The sequence below is a fragment of the Perna viridis genome, chromosome 5 (genome assembly GCF_037379345.1).
Source record: "Perna viridis isolate PV_CMFRI_1.1 ecotype Kerala chromosome 5, ASM3737934v1, whole genome shotgun sequence".
Classification (NCBI taxonomy): domain Eukaryota; kingdom Metazoa; phylum Mollusca; class Bivalvia; order Mytilida; family Mytilidae; genus Perna; species Perna viridis.
Genome location: NC_142449.1, coordinates 6,871,883 through 6,895,793, shown reverse-complemented (window position 1 = coordinate 6,895,793; position 23,911 = coordinate 6,871,883). Strand labels below are relative to the sequence as shown.

The 23,911-nt window shown below is 33.1% G+C and overlaps 2 protein-coding genes across 7 annotated transcripts in view; one reads left to right on the top strand and one right to left on the bottom strand.

The window, feature by feature from the left end:
* Positions 1–23,911, bottom strand: part of LOC148615764 (CD109 antigen-like) — a 227,013-nt gene that overhangs the window by 62,903 nt on the left and 140,199 nt on the right. The gene's annotated exons all lie outside the window — the stretch shown is intronic.
* Positions 11,202–23,911, top strand: part of LOC148615766 (putative G protein-coupled receptor B0563.6) — a 29,888-nt gene continuing 17,178 nt past the window's right edge. The window contains exons 1-2 of one of the 2 annotated variants that reach the window (XM_088582343.1): positions 11,202–11,469; positions 16,198–16,300. The gene's annotated coding sequence lies outside the window, so the exon portion shown is untranslated. Of the gene's footprint in view, positions 11,470–15,798; positions 16,301–23,911 lie in introns of those variants that run through there. The other variant, XM_088582341.1, reaches the window with a different exon arrangement.

Here is a 23,911-nt window from a genome sequence, read left to right as displayed (position 1 = left end):
GGCAAGGGGGTTCGTGAATAACGCCCGAAATGACCAAAGCTATAAATTCTTCAAACTGGTTACTTGAAAGATTTTTTTACCGAGACGGTAGAGAAATACACTAGCGAATACACGTAGTACACAAATTAAAGCTCGCGCCAAGTGACCATAGAGTAGACCATGTTTATAGCATGCTGGTCGGCAAGTTTGTGTTTTTGTTTCTTTGTGTCGTCTTTGTTTATTTCATCATCTTTATATAGATAAAGGAATTTCCCAAGTTTCATTTAATACTGATAGTGCAATTAAGTTTCTAAAGTCATTAATATCCTATAATGATATGTTTGGCAGGTAAACTTCCGTCCGGATTTTTTACAGGCTGTCCGAATGCTGATTTTGACAAGCATAGTGAAGGAGCAATACATCAGTGCTTAATGATAAACATGTAATGCAAAGTTAATTGATGGATCTGAATGAATTGCAATTTCGCAAGATCTTAAGAGTACTGATATTTCAGCATGAAAGACTTTTGACGTAGTTATCTCAAACTAAAAATATAAAAACGGACAGAACGTCGCTTTAAGATAGGAAAGGCGTGTAGTGACGGAAAATGATTTACTCTGTCAATTCGTTATCAACACCAGACATATAAAGTGATTATCCTTCATAGAAGCTGACACTTTAAAATGAAAATATATCATTCTGCCCAATTTTCCGCTCTCTTGTCAAATAATAATTAAGTGAAAATAAACATCTTTGACGCAACGTAGAGAAAAAACGATGTTTGACAACACGGTGACCAAGAAAGTTCAATGACTTAATGAAATGATAACGGACCAATTGGATCTGGACTCTTGACAGTGGCTTGTTTAACTTTTTGGCTGTATATATATGCAGTAAGGTATTTTTACAAGGACTTTAACATATATGATAGTAATGTGGTTTAAAGCTGGTCATTCAGACATCATGAATGTTGAGGTACGATATATTTTTTGTCAAGTTCTGTGTTTTGCTCAAAACATACCTAAGTTCTATCAACATTAAGGTGCTTTAAAAATTATTACTTTAAAAAGAATTATATTCAGAGCAAAAATGCCGAAAATTTATTTACAGTGATATTTGTTACCCTTTTGTTGTTATTTCCTCATTCTGATTCTTTACACAACAATCTAATATATTCTACATACAGATTCGATGAAAATATCAAATATTTAAACCGTTTTTGATATTTACCATATCTTTGATCAGAATCATGGGGTCTTTTCATTTCAAAATTTCACTTCAACACTCCATCCAAGCACTGAACAATCTGTACACCTGTATACCACATTGTAAGGATGGCTTATTTTCAAGTTATTTCTATCTCACTTGAGAATTCCATTTTTACTACTGATACGAAGCATGTAATACCAGTTCGTGGGTATTAACATGTTATCAATATTAACAATATATTATAGATTTTAAGAATCAGCATGAATTCTCCTCTATATTTGGCAGAATGTTAATTTGTGACCAATTCCATTGAGACTAATAAAAAGCTTCGCGGATCACACTCATGACGTTTCGTACGTTGTTGTGTCACATTCGATTGAAACAGGGCTGGTTACGAAAACCGAAATATTGCTATTAAAATGTGGAATTATCAAAGGCAATATAGGTATTAAAATGTTCGGAAATGGTTGTTTTTTGTTTCAGGATTACAATCGTAAATCTTTGAAAGATGCCGTTAATTGTGGAGGGAAAGCATTATTCGATCATAAGAACGTCAATTTTCATATGTGGACGGGTAACGTTAAAAATGCTTGCTTCCCATTTCACCAATATATCTAAGTTGTTTGCGTGCGTACAATGATAAAACAAACTTTTAGAAAGAGCAGTTTGTGCTGCAGACGATGTCATACTTTTCATGACGTAATGATAAGATCAAAGCGTATTACAATATCACAAGTCTCTCCCCTTTGATGTGGACATTGCAAATATGGAAAGAAATCGATTTGAAGACAAAATGTTAGACTTTTTTTTTCAAGTTATGCGAACGGCTGTTTTTTAATCAGGACTTTTATTAACTATATTGACAATTTATTACATAACCCCAATGATATATATTAAATGTTCAATCGGTCTTTTTGTTAAAAGCCTTTTTGTCCGTATTTCAATTATGTCACAAATCTTTTTTTTTCGACGTTGGCCATTGGCTACTTTCTTGCATACGGTTGTAAAATATAACAACGAATAGTATTTTTACCAAAGTATATTCACGCTTAAAGGACTATATAAATATTCAGAATATCATGTTTATTCTAAAAAAACAATGAGTTTTATTGTCTAATAGTAGATGAATACCCACGTATGTTGTGATGTCACGTTGTAATTTTCCCGATGTTTTCTACACGTTGCGTGCTACCCAGTCTTTATCAAAAGCTTTTTTCGTTAGCTTTGAGTGAACTAATAAATATGAAATTTTGTATTTTACATGTATATATGCTGCAGATAGTATATTCTAAAATAATGGTACTTGGTTGAACATGTATCAAAGCGCAGTAGTTTGTCTGTGTCTAACCAAAATGTCACAACATCTAAAATTTCTGTATTTTATTTATTCACACCATGCGAAATTCGAACGAAATGTTCAAAAAGGCAAATGGTGTTGAGTCGATTTCTTCATATACTTAAAATGTATTCATCCTCCTCTTTTAACGTCAAATTAAAAAAAAAACTGAAAAGTTACGATACTAGATTAAATTATTACGACTGTGGACGCAATGAATAAAAAATACGATTTTAGCGGATCTGATAAAATAATGAAAGAAATGTTGAAAAGAAAACAGGAAAAAGAAAGACCTCTCTCCCACCCCTTGCGCGCACTCCTGTCCTGGTGAAATCGGGATCAGCGTGCCTGCATCAAAGTACTTTGAAATGTGCAGACAGGCGCTTGCACATTAGCTAGTTTAGCTAGTGAAATATTGCAAAATCAACGTATTTCATGATCGTCTAATTACCTCCTGACAATTATTTTAGCTATAAGATATAATTAGCTGTACAAACATTGCAAAAATATTTTTTTAATTCTTTTTGTTCAAAACGGACCAAAAACAAAACAAAAAATGATTTATTCTGGTGTGGCCTTTTTGACCCCTTATAACTCGAAAACCGTAAGAGATATCCGAAATCTGATTGAAAAATGCAGGCAGGATTATTAATGACGAATCCAATGAAGAATCCAATGGAATAAAAAATTTCAAAATCGGACCCCCCCCAAAAAAAAGTTATCAAAATGTTTTTAGGCGTTGCCCAACTTTGACTCCCTATATCCTGAAAACAGTTCAAAACACATCAAATCTGCTGTATATCTGTTTAGCCGAATTAAATAAAGAACATTTTAAAAATAGAAAAGAAAAACAATCTAAATGGGTTTTAATAAAATACGTATTTTTACCCTTTTTTCTAAAGCGGCAGGGTAACAAAGTCCAAATTAAATAGAAATCTTCTTAGTTGTTGGTAAAATCATATCAACATTTCAGAACAATTCGTCAACCACAACTAAAGCTATCGCCCGGAAACGAAGTGTCCCCCAGACCACGACGACGACGACTGCGCCATAACATTACACGACCGGAAGTTGTTTTCGTCGTATGATAAAAGCGGGAGATTTCGCTTTCAAATTTTCTCAAAGAGGGAGATTTGCCAAGGTTTTGTTTTCTCAAAATCTTTAGCAATGTTTTATGTTAAGCAACAGACCTTATAAATTCCGAAACGAGTACATGTATTCGGAAATATCAACATACATCTACATTAGAGATATAAAACCAAATACGAAATATTCACTTTATACGCTTTCACAATATGATTTCCGCGGGTGCTACTGACTTTTTTGCTTGTAGGTTTGTTGGCTTTCTGTTTTAGCGAGGGTGTTTTACCTTTTTTTTTTTAGCGCATCACGAAGTTTGTTTTCATAACTCCTAACATTTTTCTCATAGGATAAAATTTCCTTCAAATCATTTTTAAATGGTTGATGCCAAACTATTTACCGTATCAGGATGTAATCTGATCATTTCAATTGACCAAAACGTACGAAATATTAATATCTATCGGATAATTAAATAGAACATTTTATGTAAAATATTACACTTCTTTTTACATGTAACAATTATAAAACGATATACGTCGCAATACAAAAAAGACGTCAAATTTTGCCGATTTCGACGTTACCAAAAATGACACCAACACCGTGCGCTACGTCTTATGATACGACCGCAGTGATCGAACCCTGAACAGTTGGGACAAGTGTGGACACACTATTAGGTTTTGACACACGTAACACAGGGACTTACAGTTCATCATAGACACAAATAACATAGTGACTTACAGTTCATTATAGACACACTTAACATAGTGACTTGCAGTTCATTATAGACACAACAACTAGTTCGGACAAAATAAAGCACAAAATTTGAAAATAAAAAACAAGTTGATGTCTAAAGGGTGCGGCATCTTTGACCCCATTTACTCGAAAACGATAAGAGATATCAGAAATCGGATTGAAAAACGTAGGCAGGGTTTATCAAGAGGAATCAAGTAAAAAGAAACTTCGAAATAATAAAATAAAAAAAAACAGACCAAATTTTGTGCCTCTTTAACTCCAAAACGGTTAATGATACGCCTACCCTGTAAATTAATTTAAAAATAGAATTTCAAAAAGAACAGATTGACATCTAAATCATAAAAATGGGATCATTAATAACCTTTTTTAATCCACCTATTTTCCCTTTTTAGCCCCTTATTTCCAAAAGAGGAACAGCAAAAACCCCGAAAAACCAACGTGCCCTCCGCCATGTTCCTAGAAATAACGTGCTAAAATTTTAGAAAGATTAGATAAGTTTTACTCAAGTTTTCGTGAATAAAATAAAGATCACGGACGGCGACGACGACGATGATACCATTACACGACCGAAATAAACTGTGGTCGTATAAAAACGCAAAAAAGCAAGGGTAAACAATCAAAAACATTAATAACCAAAAGTGTTAAAAGGCCATTTACAAACTTGTCATTGATTTGGCATGGTTTAATAAAGTACTTTTTTTAGTACGTTCCGACTTTCCTTTGGGCTTTATGGCCTTTAACTAGGATTTGACACTACAAAGAAGGCATTCTGTGTTACACTGAGTTAGATTAATAAGACTGTTGCAGTCGCGTGACATTCAAATTTGAATGACTTTTTTGCAAATCAAAATAATTTGTAGTTGCTCCAGTTGCTGTCTCATTTTCGTCTGTACTGCTAATCTAATCTTTTCAGCAATCGATCATCATTGAGTTAGTGAAGTAACAATATCCTCAACCTTGAAACACTTCTAGCGTGTAATTAAAGCTAAAAAACTTCTTGTCTATAGCAACTTAGACGTTTTCAGAAGACATGCCTCTTGTGTAGTTATATCTTAAAACATTAAAATTGAAAGATACAAGAACAACGACCAACAACTAATTAGTTTGTCCCCTCAACCAATCATTAAAGGTAAAGTAAAACCTAAACTAGAAGCTCTAGAGAGCCTGAATCGCTCATCTGGTCAAACATATTTTCATATTATAAAATAAATCTCTCATCGTCATTTTTTTAACTATTCAATGGCAATAAGTCCGACATTGGTCAACAGACCATTAAGAAAGAGTAATCAAGGGAACCAAGGTTAAAGCGGTAATCAAAAGAATGTAATCCAGGAACAGACCAGACATGGAAAACAGACATACACAACAAAGAACAGAAAATAACTAAAATCATTCATACAAAGTAACAAAAGCAAACAAGCAACTCGGACTCCACTAAAAACTGGGAGCATGGACCAGGTGCACTGGTAGGGTAAGCGTCCTCTGCTTTTCTAGAAACATCCGCCGAGTTGCTCATAAAAAGTCAAGTCCGAGGTAGACAAACGAGGAAAGGAAAACTATAACCCGTGGAATAAATCAGTTTTCATGGTGCAAACGATCCACGAGTTCATGATGACGACCATAAAACTTCTGTAGTGATGGCTTCAATCTTGTAGCAACATAACCCTGTTCCAGAAGCCTATTTATCAGAATTCTAGGGCGAGACAAAAAGTCTGTGTAGTTTCGGCAAGCTCTGGCATAACGTATGAGTTGTGATATGAACACTTCATACGCAGGTGCTGAAGGGATGTTGCCACAGATGAAAAGAAAGTTGACAATTCTGAAGGAAAAGTCATCACGTTTGTCGTAAAGTTTGGTCAATAGTTTTCCTTTACCATCGATTTCTAAGTATAGGTCAAGATATGAGGCCAACTTCACAGTGTCTGTAGTATCCTTTATCTTAAGTTCTGTGGGGTTGATGCGATGTATCAAATCCCCGAAATTAGGATTGTTTAAAGACAAAACGTCATCTATATAGCGGAAACTGAGATTAAAGGATCTAGCCAAACGATTTTCTTTCTTTCGGATCAGATCAGCTATAAAGTCAGCCTCATAAGACTGAAGGATTAGGTCAGCAAAAATATTTCGACATAGGTCGGTCTCACCATGCTGGTTAAATTTACCCTGTCAAAATTTAGCTCAACCCAAAAATCTTCAATGTGATCCCCTGTGGTCAACTTTCATGAACATTGGCCATGGTTTTTGCCAGATCAAAAATCCAACACAAAGACTTTTAAAGTTTAAAGATATCGTAATGTACATTCATGCCAATTGTGGTGACAATCCCTCCAGTAGTTAGGGAGAAGAAGGTTTTAAAATAGAAAAATTCTGGGGGTGGGGGGATCCATTTCAGGACCGTAAACTCGTCATGCTGAACACTTTGACTTCCTATTAGATTTTAGGTAAACCAAACTGTTTTTTGAGTCATGCGCAAAATTTCGCAATTTAACCTCTATAGTCAATTTTTTTTAGTAAAGGCGGTCATGTTTCTTGTAAGATAAAAATATCCACACTCACAGATAGTTAAAGATGTTCTATGGAACATTTATGCTAAGTTTTGTTTCAATCCATCTAGTAGTTTCAGAGGGGAATGTTTTTAAAGTTATGAAATGTAAAATTTAAAAAAAAAATCCATTTCAGGACTCATAACGTCTTCATCTTTCAATGAGACTCTCTGCAGAATTTCGGCAAAGGTCCACCCCATTATGCTAAAAAAAAATTGCAATTTGACCCGTATGGTCTATTTGAAGTAACAGCGGCCATATTTTTAGCAAGACAAAAAATCCCAACGCACAGATTGTTAAAGATGTTCAAAATTTCATTCATGCTAGGTTTTGTTGAGGAGAATATTTTCAGAGTTGGAAATGTAAAATTCGGGCAAAAATCCATTTTAGGACCCGTAACTCATTTATTGCTCAAAAAATCTGTCCCAACATTCCAAGATAGGTCCATTCTATAACACTGAACAATTCACCCTTGCCAGATTTTAGCTAAACGCAACACTTATTGAGTTTTTTCCAAATTTGACCCCTATGGTCTTTTTTTAGTAACCGCGGCCATGTTTTTGCCAGATCAAAAATCACCACACACGGATTTTTAAATATACCCATAGGGATATTCATACAAAGTTTGGTTACATTCTAACAAGTAGTTTCAGAGAAGAAGATGTTTGAATAAGTTAAGTAACGGACGGCAACGACGGACACACGGTAAAAGAAAACGGGGTTCACTTTATCAAATCAATATGAAAGCAACTTGCGTAAACTGCGAACAAATTGTTTCCGACAAATGGACGAACCCAAAGAACGAACCAACAATCGTACAGATAGAAAGACTGCAGTACATCCCAACCCTTTCAATGAGTTTCACAAGGCAATAAGGATTAAAGCACATGTTTTAAAAAAAGGTTCTATAAAAGAAAAAAAAAAGTAATTAATTTTTTTCTTTGCCAAAAGAAAACAAAGTAACAAGCCAAAGAAGTCAAATGAAAACGTCACAAATGAAGTGAAATTATTTGTGATTATTTTTTATTGAACTGACATAATATCGAAAGGTTTGTTACATCATGACTTGGCAGTCAGGGACACGAGCCAAATATACCATACAAATTAATCAATGAACGGCATCTTACGATGTTTTATAATTCCTTAATACAAATCTCTGACAGGGTGAAATTATTTCATCTGTATGGAGTATGATCTAGCTCATACTATCAGTTACGGACGACTGAATCATAATCCAATAATGGTATTTAGAGAGCTTCCTCGTAAAATTTATTACTGTTTCTTGTCTACTTTAATAGATTCAGTACAAATATATAACCCAGCTGGCCGAGTGGTCTAGGGCGCTGGACTTAGTGCAGGCGGTGTTGCCATAGATGTCACAGTGGTACGAGTTCGAGTCCCGCGGAAGGAACGACCAAAAATTTGCTTCGCAAATTTGACAGTTCTAACATCGTTGGGAATTATTCAGACCATTCTATAAGTTTACGTTATCTTCCCCGTATCAATTTGATCCGATGGAGCAGTGTAGCGAAAAGAGTCGTCACATTTTGAGACATTATATATATATATATATCATATAAAAATAAATAAAATACAAAAACAATATGCTTCTTTTTTAAAATCCATCACCCCGGATATGGTTGTATTAATATTGTGAATTGTGTGAAAGCATTCACTAGCTTTTTCCAACATAGGGATGGCCAAAAACAGTTAACAGTGTGGTGCGCAATATTAACGAAAATGACGTTATGAGCTGAATGAATTCCGAAAAATTCGACCAAAAAGATTTCGTAATAAATGTATGACAATTCGGAAAGTGTATTGAGACATTTCAAACCGTATTTCAGGACGATTTAAACCGTATGGGAAGGTATTAAGAATTAATTATAATAAAAAGGGCTGACGAAATGAAAGGTGGTATGAATTAATGATTCGTCGGAAGCATTTCATGTTTAACCTGTCTCGAACTCATATTAATAATGAATATAACAGTAAGTATCAATGGTTGAAATCGTTTTGTCGGAAGTGATATATTTCTATATTCCCTATCTATTCTTGTTGGTCGATACAAGAACAGAACGGTTTAAAAAGTTCTGTTGACTGACGCCTTCACACCCTGCCCCTGGTCAAATGTTGTTTGAGTGCACAAAGTTTCGTCCCACATAGGCAAAGCATAAAATCATAAAAAAAATGTGATACAGATAGCAGTGATTTACCGCATGTTCCCTGTGAAATGAATTTCCATTACTCACCTCGTGCAACATTCTGCAATTTGACCTCTATGGTCTATTTTAAGTATCTTGCAAGATCAGACTTGGAATCAAGGTCACCAAAAACACATTACCCGTTTGCATCTTAAAAGATGAATATTTCTTATATGTTTATTGCATGACGAGCATTATCATGTTTGAAACAATCAAACACCGAGTAATAGCAACAGATCACACGGACCTCTGATATTTCTCAGTATTTTGATCATTCGTAGAATAAACAGTAGACTAATTCTATATATATAAAAAAAAAAAACAAAAACAAAAAAACAAAAAAGAAAAAACAGTGTGAGTGTATCAAGCGTCGTGTATAACAACCACGAAATCTTACAAAACATTTCTATCGTCTGCATACATGACAGTCTATGCATAATGTACACCTAGTGAGACATTCATCAAACGTATAGTTCATTTAGAATTTTCCGTTAATGGACAAAGTGACAACATTAGAATACAGCTTATTACATGGAAGAATACAACAACATCGTTATTAAGAGACTCAATATGATGCTGGGATGATACTGATGAACAGTGCCTTTATGGAACACTGATTGATAGTCATACGCTGCGTACCAATGAACAATTTGCAAACATTACAGCTATTATGCAATCCAACAAATCGTAATAAACGGACGCAGTAAACATTTTATAAATGATGACAGTTTATCTATTGTCCTATTTTAACTTCTCAACGTTAGCTTTCAAGTTATGTGATTGGTTGATGAACTCATGAGTAAATCTTCCTGCTTCTTGAAGTACCAACATAACGTTTGACGGGAGGAACTCGACGGGTGTTTCAAGAAAAGGAAATGGAAATTGCTATATACCGATCGTTAGTTCCATGCTCCATGTTTTCTGATGCATTTCATTCTTAGTTTCCAGGTGTAGTATATTTACTGGTGTTTCTGTCCGTTTTCGCGTAGTTTCAATAACCTCGATAATGGGCAAGTCGTTCTATTCTGAGCATTTCAAAACAAAAGTTTCAACTACATTAATTTCGTATAACCTTACTGCAAACACTGTTTGTGTGTCTTCTTCAAGCCGTTTGGGTTCTTTCGAAATATAAAAACATGGTTGGAAGCTTCTTAAACGCATTAAACTGCAGTAATCAATCCAAAGTAAAATAAATAGGATACGTTAGAAAAAGTAGATGTTGGGATGGTTCAGCCAAAAACTGTAATGTGTTGTCAGAGTACTTCCGTAAAGCAGTCGCTGTCAGAATATTTCCCAAAAGCATTTGCTGTCAAGGTGCTTTCGCAAAATCAAGACAACGTTTGATGCTTACGTTTGTTTGTTTGTTTGTTGGGGTTTAACGTCCGAGCAGCAATATTTCAGCTATATTCAGACGATGAATATGAAATGGATGATAAAATGAACATGAAATGATGATGAAATGAAAAAAAGGGATGGGACACAAGAATAATAGGGTCGACAAATTTTGATTGCCACTAGAAAAAGGGTAGGAATGGGTAAGGTCGGGCAATTTAGCCTCCTGTGGCGGAGCCCAAATGTTCCTACTCCAATCTATCTTACGAAATGCATTCAAATACTATAAGTTTTTTCATGACGGAGTCCTTTTATCAAGTTAAAAATAAATAATTTAAATTCCAAAATCAAATTCTTCTCGTAGTTTAAATAGGTCAGTATTTTTAAAGATAAACTTATTCAAGCCATTTTGACCTTTTACAAGAATTATTACGTAACATTGCATAGCTTTTCTATACCTGACTATTTAATCATTTTTTCCTTTGAACTTGAAAAAAGAAAGCATTATTAAACTTTTAGATAAATAAAATTTGTAAGTAAAACATCCAAAGTATAATATGTATGGTATATATGGCAGATTAAATCTAGCCTGACCCTACGATCTCTTGGAAATCTGCAACGGTTCCTTTTCTTGTTTAATCTACTGCTAAGTGATATTTTATTGGGTGCAAATGTTCGCAACTTTATATAATGAGGTTTATTAGTCAGGAGTATGTGTTTTGTCTACGATCAGCGAAATGTATCTATCGAAACTAACATCCGGTAAGTAACTTGAATATATTTGAGATCCTCACTTTGTAATATAACACCACACTGTGAGATGAAAATCAAAGGATTAGGCAAAAAAAATGTGCAGTAACTGTTTGATATTTGGAATAATCGAATATGGACAAAGCCCATCAGGCATTGAAATGTTATCGATATAAAAAAAAAGTGTGGAAACAAAATTAAGACAATTATTTCATTCAGCTATTAAATAGAACATTCTTTGTCAAAGTTATAATCAACTACTAAGGTGCGGGTAATATATAAGGTAAGTTAACTTACATACTTTATAAGCAAATAAAACCTTACATACTTTATCAGCAAATAAAACCTTTTCATGACAGTTAATGATCACCCAGCCTGGCAAGCATTTGGGCTCTTAGTAAAATTCACCATTGAAATTGAAATAGAGTAAATTTATACGTTTTGAAAATGGTCATTGTATAGTTTTTTTTTCTCTCAGTTTCATCGTGGATTATATTGATTATGCTGTCCCAGTTAACCGGCCATTCATAGATATAATTCTCACATTTGTTCAGTATCAATCAAGTAGACTAACGTTTTCGTCAGATTTTTAAATATTTAAGCATTGATTGACATGATAAGTTAAGGACTGTCTCATGTATGATCATTATTCTGTTCATTAAAATAACAGCAAATTCTGCCAATTGAAAAATATATCGAAAAGGAATCTCTCAGCCATGTTTAGGTGGTGACTTTATTAAGATCCGCTCCGATGAAACGTTTAGCGAAACTAGCTAATTTTAACGCCAATAAAGTTTTCAGTGATACACATTTCATTAACTATGCTTACATGCACATGTAAATCTTCAACCATTAAAAGGTGATCGTGTATGTGATGTTAAAACTATTATCTGTTAAACGTATAATGAGATCTTTAAAGAATAAACATTTAATAAATAAAAGCCATAATGCATGACATTTTACGTGTTTTTCGACCATTGGCTCACAGTTCGACGTAAATAGGCTACTACTTCAAGTTTGGGAATACTAACAGTGCTAAAACATTTTGCATAGTTTAAATTTCTGTCTAAATTGGTATTGACACGACATTCAAAGACTATTACAGAGTTTCATCACCTATCAGTTACCATTTGGGTTATAGATATGCAAATAAATGATTGTCGGTCTGGTTTTCTGTTAAAAGCAAACGATGTGAAACCTATTTAGCAGAAAACTCTAAAAGGAATGAATCAATAAGAAGAAAAGGGTTAATTCTTCTAAAACATTAACAGCTAAAATATAGGCTGAACAATAATGTTCTACTTCATATAAAGAAACGAATTTATTGCCTTTAAAGTGTAAAAAAATTTTCAAAGCACGAAGCCTTGAATCATAAAAGGAATGATTCTCCATTACTTTGCACTTTCTGAAAGCTTTGTACATAATATAATTAACGCCACTGCCAGGATAATTGATTGTGTTAGGCAGAAATTACTTGTATTCGCTTCCGCAATCTGTAACTCCTTAATTTCCTAATTTCCTACGATTGCAATTTATTTCATCGGTTTTCAAACCGTCTGAACATTTCTTGTACTGAAAACAATAGAACAGAAGAAACCAATACGTGTTGATCCTTTGCTATAACTGTTTCAAGAAATAAATGATAAAAGCCCAATAGCAATCAAAGTTTTTGCACGGTTCAACAACGTAATCATTCCAAATAATCTCATCAACACCTACTAGATAAATACAAACATATTGCGGCTACATGTACTAATAGTCTTCACAGTTAAAACAGAAAATATTTTTTTTCAAGACGACTGTTCTCATTCCCTCTAAATCTACGATTTGGATGTTGTAAATCACGATTCCATCAGAAATAAACAACAGAAATGATTGTCTAAATTTTGACTACAAAGTGACTGTCATAAAATAGTGATGCTCTTTACTAACACCAATGATCGACCGATCTGATAACATAAACCCACTCAGTAAAGTATCATAATTCACCGTTAGTACTCTGGATAAAATGGATTTTTTTCAAATGTAATGCTAAAGGTAAAGCATTATGTCATTATCTGTTCATTTGCATTGTCTCCAAACAAAATAATAACTGTTATGCGCCGGAAGTGTAAAGGAATTCTGGGAATTCTTTAGCGCCGGAAATGTAAAGGAATTCTGGTAATTCTATAGGTGTAAAAGTTTAAATGATTGCACCTTCATTGTAATATGATATATACTACCAGTGTTTCACTCACTGTCGGATATACATACAAAGCCTGCAATAACAGTGATGCGCGATTGTGTTAGGCAGACGAAAAGAACAACTTCAGGATACACGATAGCAACGATTTATTACAGATGCATATAACAAAATAAATATTGCAATGAATAAATTAAAACATTTACTCCTGAACACTTCTAATTAACAATACATATCTTTCCATAAAAAACAGGTTCTTTAAACACCTGGTATGAATTCGTTTAACTTTTCACTCTCTCTTTTCATGCAATATTAGTTGGTCTTATGGACAGCAGTAATAAACTGGATAATAAACGTGCCAATTACCTGCCATAAGGAACAAGTGCCAGGTTTGTCTGCAGTAAGGATTGTGATAATAATTGATTAACGATGCAGATACTATTGATGCAATCATTCATAATTTGTTTGTAGCATTCAGTGAATCCAACATTCTATCACACTAATTAAATCAAAGATATTTAAGTACTTGAGACTTTATACTACAAAGCTCTTTCAAAGACACATCAAGTAAGGCAACTAAAAATAAGCCAAAAAACAATCCTCGTTATGATTCGATTGTTGTGCGATAGAAATTCTGAAAGAAAATAAAACCACAGGAAGAAATGAATTATCATGTGAAGTCATGTAAACAATCATACCAAGCGATTGTATATTAGCTTTGTGTTCTTAGTAATGTCACTTCAACCTTTACCTGTTCGTGTTGTCGATTATTTCAACCCATAACGCATACTTAATAAATGGCTTTAATAATAATTTATTATAACATCCTTCATATCATCAAAATATTCGGTCAAATCATACGCGCTTGTCGCACTCAATAACCCCGACTTTTTACGTATGTCAGACGAGTTAATTCTGACACGGAAAACTCAAAATACACAGGACACTTAACAGATTGATCAAACAGGTATATGCAAAACAAAGTGAAATATTTGATCAGTTTACATTTATAAGGCACACACACACACACATGTATATATTATGTAACTTCAACCTTTATAATCAAATCTAATAAGCTACACCCCAGCTCTAGAATCGATGCATATGTGTTGCTCTTTCAGCGGGATTCGAACCTCTTTTTTCTCTGACATCTATGGCAACTCTGCCTGCATTAAGTCCAACGGTTTATATATATATATACACACTACCATACATCGTGGACTAACTTACGAGGAGGAATGACCCGGCCAGCGAAAGCTATATTTATATATAGCCTAGCTGGCCGAGTGGTCTAGGGCGCTGGACTTACTGCAGACGGTGTTGCAATAGATGTCACAGCGGTACGAGTTCGAGTCCCGCGGAGGGAACGACCAAAAATTTGCATCGCAAATTTGACAGTTCTAACATCGTTGGGAATTTTTTTAGACCTTTCTATACATTTACATATCTTCCCTGTGTCAATTTGATCCGTTGGAGCAGTGTAGCGAATAGAGTCGTCACATTCAGAGAAGTTTATATATATATATATATATATATATATATATATTTCAAATTGTGGTATGCTGTACACGTGTTTCAGAGGGTAATCTCTCATTAGCAGCATACGAATCAAATACTTAGAAGTTCAAGATTAAATATAAAAAAAGAATTACTCAAACAAAATATTGAAATAGGAAGCACAACCCAGCACTTATAAGGAATTATATTGCATCTCATTAAACTATGAATAGTTGACCACATCAAAGATCACTTTATTATAAAAAAAATCTGCATTAAGGAATAAAAGTGAAAGATTAGATGTCATGTCTTTGAATCTATATATCGAACAATAACTGATCAACTACATTCCTTATTCAATTTTGTAAGTCCTTATTCTTGCCAATATTACATAAGAATTGCTTGAGTAGTTTGGTAAAATGATATAAGGATAACAACATAATAATATTAACATATCGAGATTATTCAAACAAAGACTGAAGCGACGATCAACGGCCCTTTGCTACCCATAGGATCAACGACCCTTGGCTACCGATAGAGGTCACTCAGAGAAATGATAGTAATTATAATACTTTCGCCTTGTACACTAAAGTGCTGTGTAAAAGAAACTACTGATAACCATGAAAAATCCTCAATCATTTGATTCCTTTCAGTAAAAGAAAAGCACAACTGAGTTATCAGGCTGTTTCAGGTTTGAACATCGTAATTGAAACTGATTAAGAAACACTTCAAAACAGAAGTTTTGTTATATTTGATTAACATCATCCTAAAGTTCAAAAGATTTTATGTGTTTAGGTTATAGAGACTTTCTAACTTTGTGTTTCAAAGATTCTTTCACTGACAGAAAGTAATTTTACAGTGCACTCAAAAGGCAATTAACGTCACGTGCACATAAATATTTATACACATTATATTATCTAAGGTTTGCAATTTTTATATTTAGTACTTATTATAAAGATTGTATGCGACGACTTCTGTATTTATGGTACATACCCATAACATTGTTTTGTTCTGCGGATCTATTTATGTATACTTTCTCTCAAGAACCAATCATACATATAAAAAAATTCAAAAGCCCTCCGTGCAGTCACAACATGTCAATTATAGGCAATTTCCCCGATCCGCTATTTGTTTACCGCATTATTGCATTAATCGGCATCATGTTGTTATATCGTACATGTTGATGAAGTCTTCGATAGGAATTGAAAAGAAATCGGGTGAAAACTTGAGCATAAGTCTGCATTGACTTCTAGGTGGGATGTTTTCTAGGCTAACAATCAATACGGATATCAAAGGGCTACTGTAACAGTCATGTTTTTTTTCGCTCTACAGGTATCAGACGGCAATTAAATAGCGTGAACATGTCGTCCGTTGATTCACTTCTTCAATTATTTGTAATGGGATTTTACCCAAATTAGCATAGGAAATAGTCCAGGTAAGTCATATTTTACTGTATAACTTGAAGATTATTGTTATATTTTTAGAGAGAAAACTGTTATTCATAAAACTGTTATATATAATTCGTTCAACTTTTTTCCTGATTATCGAAGTTGAACATTTTCATCAAACTTCAACGCTAGCGTTGTTTCTTAAATATCCAGCGGGCATTTCTAACATATAACTGCCAAAATCATTTTTTTAAAATATACATGTATCATAATTGTCATGGATAGAAAAACAGAGAAGATGGTGACAAGACTTACTCGTTAATTCGTTTTCTTGGTTTACTAAGGTCTATTAAAAAAATAATTTTGAATGAGATTTAACAATTTTCAAAATGCTTTTTTGTCACCAACCAGTACCGTATCCTGACCAACCAGTACCGTATCCTGAACTTTCCTTTTCTATTATGTTTAAGTATATATACATGTATGTGGTTAATGTTTAAGTATATATACATGTATGTGGATAATGTTTAAAGTGCTCAGATTTCTAAGAATTAATGATTTTCAGAAGTTCTGTTTCTGACACACCAACTATCTTCTCATCTGAATTCATTTGAAACGAAAATTGAAAAGAATCTTGTCTACAGCCCAAGGTTTCTTGGTGCTTTATCTATAATGCATGAATGAATGAATATTCGAACTACACACCTGGTTCATATGTATGCAGTAATCATTAAAATACTATAGGTTAACATTTCTTTGAAATTTTATAGACCTTTGTGGATAACGTCAGTATTTTAATATTCAACACGCGTCATTTTATATTGAGTCAATAAAATACGCAAGACAAAGTTTGGTTCCATTGAAAAAAAAATTTTTGTTGAAATATAATTGTTACCTAAATATTAAAGGAATACAATAATAAATAAATAAAAATAAATAAATAACAAAAAAGCAAACACTCATGGTTTGTTGTCTAAATTACCCACTTTCATACGGGAATTAGACGACTGTTTCGGGAAATGCAGTAAAATACCAGAATAAGACGGTCTTGAAGTCAACATAATTATGCTAATATTACGTGCTTCAAACGTCTTTAAACCACAGCGCGGTAAAATGACCCACGCCATAGACGTACGACAGTCTAGTTCTGATTTTGCATATATAAAAATACCCAATTTTACCGATGTCGACAGAATTTTGCTCCATAACAGTCGCCATTTCGTGCAACACATAGGCGGTGTCTAAAAAAATATTTAGAAGCTATTCATGTGAATTGTTAACATGAAAGTCGTGTTAAGTGAATTTCACGTGAAAATCACGTTAATTTCATGTGAAGTTCACATGAATTTCACGTGAAGCTCGATTAACATGAACTTCATATGAAAAATATTTGCCTGTGTATCGATGACGTCGTGTCACATTTAATTTGACGTAACAGTTTTAGATCACGGATATATTATTTTGGTTGTAATTGTTAGTGTGCTAGAAAATATATCTGGTAGTAAGAAATAACGGAGGAAAAGTTCTAGTAGCCAATAAAATGTAAAACTGCTAGATCATCAATTACTTGTTGATGTTCACTATAGTGTCAATTGTATCATGGACGTTGAAACGAACAATACAAACTCTAATAGTTCTTAAACATATTTTGTTGACTTTTAACAAAGCAAGTTAGTTAACTGTTTTCCTATGAAAACATGCTTTCGACCCACTTAGTAAAATATTGAATGCAGAGGTTCGAAAAATATTAGAACTTATTTAAATAAACGTGTCATAAGTTGAATAGCATGCTGCCATCTGTTTATCGAAGGCAATACACTCAATTCAAATTTCTTCAGACATGTATAAATTATATATTTAACATTTTATTGTGTTATTTACAATGTCCTATTTAGATCTCATAGTTAATGTTTAAAATTTATTGACATAATATAGATATAAAATAAATATCATTTGACAGCCGAATGACAAAACTAAGTACGGCAAAACATAAAGAATATTGTCTAAAGTGTTGTAAATGAAGAACATCTTGTTTGAGACAGTATTACAACATATGACAAGTTTACTTTTAGGTGTTGACCAGTCCATGACCCTATCCTTTCATATAATTAAAATATCTTGGTGTCTGATCAAAACTATGTTCAAATTCGAGGCCAGGCATCGTACTATATTTTACATCTGCAAAATTCTAACAATGTCCTATAGCTATCTGGCAGAGGAGTATAGGATAAATATAGGGTTTTTTGTGCTTATCAAAGGCTTAATGCAGTTTCAAATTAAGTTTGATTGCAACAGCTCTGAATTCAGCTGGACACCGTAGATAGTATTTATAAAAAAATCATCAGTTGTTAACGTCAACAAGTAGTATAGTTGGAGCAAAACTTAATAGAAGTTCAAACTGCAAGTCAGTTTTGGATAGTCTTCCTTAATAATATGTGGAAGCTTATTACAATACATGTTAACTTGTAACGATTTGTTGTATGTCTCTTCACATGTATATAGTATATGAGATTAAGAATCCGAAGAAATATACGCGGCATTTTACATGTCATTACAGACTAATAACAATATAAGTGGCTGCAATATGGCAATCCCAGGAGGAACCAATGTTTCAGGCGCTCCTTCACATAAAGAATACATCAGCTAGACTATCTCTCAACAATGTATGCCCTAAGATCAAATCGATTCAGTTCTTTTCATCAATCTTTACATTAATCTATCTACATGAAGATGGACATCTAATATTTTACTGCAAACAAATACAAAATTAAACTCTACATGTTTCTCTGTGTGGCCTGTCAAAATCTCAAGTCTTCTACTTCATTCTTCACAGCTATGTTCTAATTAATTCTCCATTTCCACTTGACCTGCACTTTTTTACGATGTTATAAAAGATTAACACTCACCACCTTCTCCTGTCAGTCTAAGAGCTACCAATCTATATAAATCTGACAGCCAAGAAACAAATAAGTTGCATAAAGTTAGTGGACATTAATGAGTAACATGCTTTTATTGGACAAAAAACAGTTCACTGTTCATCATTTTTTTTTTTTTAAATTACTTGTATATTATAATTGCGTAAGGTTTTCCATACTGGCTTAGTTGCTTGTCTGAGGTTTGCCATATTGGACTTAGGTGTAGCGGGTTCAATATTACTAGCCGAGGACCAATAATTCAGCCAATATGGAAACCCTTAAGTAACTTTATTGACTATCTAGTATAATACGTCATATTGGCCTAGGCCAATATGGTTTTTAACAAGGCCAATATGACTTATTGGACGGTTAAATCCCGTATTGGCGCACTGTTGTATGTAGTATAGTATTGGCGTTTTTATCATATTTAGGCAATTATCCAAACGTTAGTCAATAATGAGCTGTGCTATGATGTGAATATAATGACAGATGACACATTTTTTACTTCGGGCAATATACAAATATGCATTGTAGCTTTAATGAATAAAAAAGCCCTTAATCTCCACAACTACGTTAGGATAAATATGTTTACAAGCAAAGATAGCTTCATGTTGCCTTCTTTGTGGGCAGATTCGCCAAAAATAATTATTTCATACACATTTTACTTTCAGACAAATCTAAGCCAATAAAAAGCAAAATATCACAGATTAAATGAAAATGACAGATAAACAAACATTATACCAGTGACACTTCCAAAATGAGTAATTTATCTGTTTCAGACTTCAATATACAATACCATCCTTCGAAACACATTGATAAATAAAAATCATTCTTCGTTAATCATTTGATAAGATCTAAGTAACTTTGCAACCTATAAAAATGAAATGAAAATATTAAATGAAAAATTTCCCTTTTTATTCATATATCAAATTTCTCTATGCTAACTAAAGAGTGCTGACAAAGTGCATGCTCAAAACGCTTAGTTGAACGAATTTTGTTTGAATATAACGAATTTTTGTAAATTTGGGCAAAACTAACCAGTTAGTTTATCGACAGTGAACTGTTGCTACACAGAATCATTAAATGCAAAATATCTCGTTATAAAGTGGCTTTCAAAATAAATATAGTTAGATTCGACATTCATAGAATTTAATAATAAAAGTTTACACAGCAATACCTCTGGGCTTTCTCTTAATTCTACGGAAATTTGTATTAAATTGTATTTCAAACCCAAATAGTCAAATGATATAAAAGATGGTAATGGGGAAAATGGTTTGTTTTCTGAAGCATGTTATCTCTGAAAACAGATTAATGTCGTGGATTATTTCCATTTCAGATAATAAAATTTAATTAAAATTGAAATTTGTCAATGCCAAGATGTCCCTCAAAGTTGTGTTTGTGCATTCAAAGATTGGTAATGCACCTTGCATTAGCAAGTACGGCTAAACCAGTCTCTCATGTACATAGATATATGGTGCAATTTCACTCAAACATAGAAAACTGTAATGTTATTGTAAATTACTTCCTCTTAGATACCCCCTCCGAAGTTAAAAATACATGTACTGCGACTACTTATAAAAGGAAAAGCGAAATGTTAATGTCAAAATTAACTTGTATCTATATATTTTTCCCTTAAATTTATGATACCAGAGAAAAAGAAACTAAATGCTGAAAACCTTCTTAAACCATTGAAATTTTAGATGAAAATGCAAAATGTAATTAAGGAATTGCTTGCGTCTGTTGTAAATATTGCTAAGACTACGTTCCTACTATATTTGAAGTTGAATATTTGACTCTTACAATGTTATGATCGGTATAAGTTAGTGTGCAGTAATTGTAAGTGATTTTAGGTGCTGTTGCATATCAGTTTCTTTTATGAGTGGTGGTATCCATAGCACGATTCAGTTTGTATAAAGTAACTTTTTCGAATACCCAGTTCACTTCAGGAGAGTGGAAATGAAATATTGCCCAAGCAACCTTTCAGTACATAAAGAGAACTCAATAAAAATAAGCATTAGACGACTATAGTTGAAATCATTACAATTGTATGACTTCACATCGCTATGTCTTCGGTCGTATTCTTAAACACGAAGAAAGAGATAAGTGTACCCATTGAATGTTATAAAGTACTGAATGTTAGAATTGTGTGTCATTTTTAATACAAATATAAGTTTAAAATAGAACAAAAATGGATGAAATTCAATTCACTTCCAATTTTCATATTAAAATCAGAATTATTTCGATTACAAATTAGGGAAATCTGAATAGTTCATTAAATAGCTGGTAGAAAAATTTGTAGAAACCATGATAACAAGTTACTCGATCAAATGGTCAATTAAAATATTAAACTAATTACCAAGGAAAGGATCAGTTCCATTTATAATAATTGAACATAACAAAAATTATCTAAATGGTTCGTTCATTTATTTTGCGCTCTCCGCAAAACAAATTAAATGCAACGGCATGATTTTACAGAGCCATGGAAATTACTTTTCAATTAAAACACACGAAGAACAGCGCTCTATAAAGATACAAACTTACATGTATGTGACTGCAAAAGTTTAAGCTTGTTACAAAAATCCTCGAAACATTTATGTCACGGAGCTTTAGCGCCGTAGATACTGTTAAAACATGACTGGTTAAACATCGTTCTGTCGGAAGTGACGTATTTCCAAAAAAAACCTTCAATGCAGACACACAGCACGTGTCATGGGAAGTGTCGCCCCCGTTGGTCGAGACGTTAGCCATATTAAAGTCGTTATTTTAGAACCAGTTGCTCCGGCGACAAAGACAAAACTTTAAAAAATCATATTATTTAAAAGAGAAATCAAGAGAACAAGGATTCTGACAGTATTTAAAAAGAACATAATCGAGAAACGACTAAACAAAGAAATTAAACACACACAAAACAAAAAAGTAAATGAGCAACTCCATTGAAAAATTGGAGCATGGACAACATATACTGGATGTGTAAGCAGGGTCCGTTTTTCTAGAGACAACCACCGACTTTAATAAAATGCCATGTACAGGGTAGACGAAAGAAGAAAATTATGACACTATAAACAAATCGATTATCATCGTGCAGATGGATACAACATAACGATCCACGAGTTATGAAAGACGAATTTAAGACTTTTGAAGTGATGACTTTAATCGAGTAGCAATTTTATCCTGTTCCAAAAGCCCAATTCCGAGAGGTCTAGCACGATAAAAAAAAAAGAAAGAAACGTGTAGTTTCGACAAGCTCTGCATAGCATAACGTATGAATTGTGATATGAAAACTCGATATGAAGTGCTGAAGGAATATTGCAACAGATGAAAGGAGTTGACAATACGAAACGAGACATCGCTTAAATCTCGTAATGAGTTTTCCTTTTCCACTCGATCTATATGAGTATATATCCTTCATCGAAAAGAGCAAATGAAGTGTAATATCAAAAGAGCGGAGCATTGACAAGAGGGAATAAAATCGCGTAGTGTTTGTCAAGTAAATTTAGGAGTTTCCATTTTTTCGTCGGTTTTACTGTGTTTGATCTACTTAACAATGTAACTTTACCCCACTATGGTCATTTGACATTTATATTTCATAATAATTCACACCAATAATACATTATTATTCAAATCACTATGATTAGAATTTTAGTAAGATAACAATTTAGTATTTGATAGTTGATAAATCTACTCTATTATCATCATTTTATCAGATGTCTTAAAACATTATAGTAAAACGAAATACAAAGAAAATATCTCAGAATCAACCCCAACTTTTCATATAACACTTTGTATATAAGATATAGGGTCTATATACTTTTCATGTCCGTGTACATGTTATCAGTTAACAGATTACCTATCTGCAAGACAGCACTGGTTGCTTAAAAAGTTTGCATGCTTGACATCCATAATAGACAACAGTTAAAGAATGAGCAAATCTAATACATGGTAAAATTAGGAAACGGATAAAGCCATGAACATCGTACTTTTTTTTGTATTTACGTCCAAAACATTGTTTACATTTCCTCTTTTTCTCGAAGTGAAATTATAAAAGAAGAAATATGTCCTTTTAATAACTAAAGTTATCAATTACACTCAATTTCATAAACAACTAAAAGCAGTTCAAGTCTGAGTGAAAGGAGTCGATTGTTTTTGTCAAAACTAATTCATATCTACTTTCAACAAAGTATTACTTAGAATTATTACTCAGAGTATACAATCTACTTATGACTTGAGTTCTTGCAATTTTAAAAGGAACTGCTAAAAAGTGTGCTTTTATTGCAGTACTATTTTTATTGCATAATGTCGAGTATGTAAGCAGGGCTGTCTTTTTCTGTCGGCAGAAAGAAACAAAATAAAAAAAAATCCATCAAACGCATTATGTTTTCAGCCAAACTTTCAAAATAAATCACAAAGATTCTGCTGCGATAGCAATAAAGCTAAGATTTAATCATTACGTGATATGATGGCTTAATGTTTTCCATAATTCAAGTGTGGTAAAGATAGCATATAATTATTATCTAATATATTCTATTATTACAAAATAATCCTTTACCAACAGCCATCAGTCAATCAAACCGCTTTTATGTGAGAATTATTTCTTGCTGAAATTACTCACGGATCAATGCGTAGATACACGAGAGTACTAGTGCAAGTAACCAAGAGAAATTTAAATTAAGTTTCAGTTGCTACTTTGTTTTTATTCAGTTTTAATTTCCATTGCTGTTTCTAAATTTAAAATGTCAGGAAAAT